Source organism: Carcharhinus amblyrhynchos, chromosome 11 (assembly GCF_965287045.1).
Source record: "Carcharhinus amblyrhynchos chromosome 11, sCarAmb.v2.hapA, whole genome shotgun sequence".
NCBI classification, from domain to species: domain Eukaryota; kingdom Metazoa; phylum Chordata; class Chondrichthyes; order Carcharhiniformes; family Carcharhinidae; genus Carcharhinus; species Carcharhinus amblyrhynchos.
In genome coordinates this window covers 77458074-77460273 of record NC_137334.1, presented here as the reverse complement: position 1 = coordinate 77460273, position 2200 = coordinate 77458074, and the positions used below count along the sequence as shown (strand labels likewise).

Genomic DNA, 2200 nt, shown 5'->3' with positions numbered 1-2200 from the left:
CCCTCAGGCTATCACTCCACTCCAATCCACATCCACATCCACATCCACATCCACATCCACTCCACATCCACCGACACTCAAATCACCAAGATTCCTGGCTCTGTTCTGATTGCTATCCTGGCCAGCCCATCCCACCCCTCTCCTCTCTGGTTCTGGTCCAGTCCAAATCTCTCCCTCACAGCAGTCTGCACCATAACACCTCCCACCCCCCCCCCCCCGCCAACCACATTCTAGGAATCCCTTGCTCACTCCAGGAGCTCCTCCACACACTCCAGGACCCCTACCCTGCCGTTCACCCTTTCCTGTCCACCCTCCTCTTCTCAAACCACTTACCAGTGAAACTTACCTGCTCCCTTGTCCCTTTAAACAAGCCCTTTACAGTAGCTCTAGCTATAGAAGGTGAGAGTGATTTTGCTCTCTGTTCCCCAGTCACTCTGCATTGCTCCTGCTGGGGACACAATGCACAACTCCTGTTTCATCCAGCCTGAGTGTGGAAGATTGGGCGATTCAGGAAACGTGCAATTACAACGAGGTTAAATCTGTGGAGAGTGGCAATGCGACAGAGATTGCCAGTCTGCAGAAGTTATGGGCTGTAGTATTCCCCTGCATTGAGTGATGTTGGCAGTTAAGGGAGAGCTGTATTCAGATGTGACCAAGTAGCTTCTCTCCACTGCTCCCTCTGTCCTCCATCTGAATGGGAGTTAGTGATTGCAAAACCTTTCCTGTTTCATTCATTTTGATTCGTGAGATCATTATGATGTGGAGATGCTGGCATTGGACAGGGGTAAACACAGTAAGAAATCTCACAACACCAAGTAGCAAAAGCCATTAGCTAATGGCTTTTGCTACCAAATAAACCTATTGGACTTTAACCTGATGTTGTGAGACTTCTTACTGAGATCATTATGGCCAAGTCTATCTTTACTTTAAAATGCAATCTCAGCAGCTTTGGTATTTGGCAAACTGCAGCTCTATACATGCTGCCCGATGTATGTATAACATTTGGTTGTCCCAATTTATCACCAAATGTGCTAAGTACACAAGAACCTGAACATTATTGATAAGGTAGATGTTAAAAGGATGTTTCCTCTTGTGTGTGAGTCTGGAATTAGGGGACACTGTTTTAAAATTAGGGGTCACCCTTTTAGGATGGAGATGAGGAGAATTTCTTTCTCTCAGAGGGTTGTGCAAGTTTGGAACTCGCTGGGTGGAATTTTCTCATTCTGCTCATCACGGGAATCATAGCAGATGAGACATGGACCGTGCAAAGGTCAGGTGGGATTTTCTAGTCTTGGGCCAAGCATGACCAGAAAATCCCACCCTCTGCCTCAGACATCAGTGGAGGCAGGGTCATTGAATATTTTTAAGGTGGAAGAAAATAGATTTTTTTTTGTTTTTAATCCAATTCAATCAAATCAAGTCCAATTCAGAGTCTCAACAAGTTGAGACATTCCTGATCCAAGCTGACACAACAGGGCTCTCACCTCCTGTTTTGGGCTTGATCTACATGATCCAAGCTGATTGGAGTAGGCATAGCTCCTCCTCCAGGGCTTGATCTCATTTGCATCTTAGCCAAAAGGCTGAGATGCTGCTTTTAAAAATTGCTTCAAACGAAGCTGAAATGTAACCTAATGACTTCAACCAAGCACAACATGTCAATACTACACTTGATCTTAGCCAAAAGGCCGAGAAGCGATTGGACAAGGGGAATCAAAGATTATGATGGAGACATGGGACTGTGGAACTTGAAACACAAACAGAGCAGCCATAAGAACATAAGAACATAAGAAATAGGAACAGGAGTAGGCCTTCTAGCCCTTCGAGCCTGCCCCGCCATTCAATAAGATCATGGCTGATCTGTCGCTGCTCAGTTCCACTTTCCCGCTTTCTCCCCATAACCCTTAATCCCCTCTCTTATCAAAAACCCATCAACCCGCGTCTTAAAAATATTTAGCGAGGTAGCCTCCACCACTTCAATGGGCAGAGAATTCCAGAGATTCACCACCCTTTGAGTGAAGAAGTTCCTCCTCAACTCCGTTCTAAACCGCCCCCCTTTTATCTTGAGGCTGTGCCCCCTAGTCCTACTGTCTTTTTTGAGCGGGAAGAGTCTCTCCACCTCTATCCTATCCATCCCATTCATCATCTTATACGTCTCAATGAGATCTCCCCTCATTCTTCTAAACTCTAACGAGTACAAGCC

The 2200-nt window shown here is 46.0% G+C and overlaps 1 non-coding gene across 1 annotated transcript; it reads right to left on the bottom strand.

Moving 5' to 3' along the window:
- Window positions 1–1498: 1498 nt before the first annotated feature.
- Window positions 1499–1697, bottom strand: LOC145350414 (U2 spliceosomal RNA). The gene has a single exon (XR_013888196.1). It is a non-coding gene; the product is annotated as a U2 spliceosomal RNA (small nuclear RNA).
- Window positions 1698–2200: the final 503 nt, after the last annotated feature.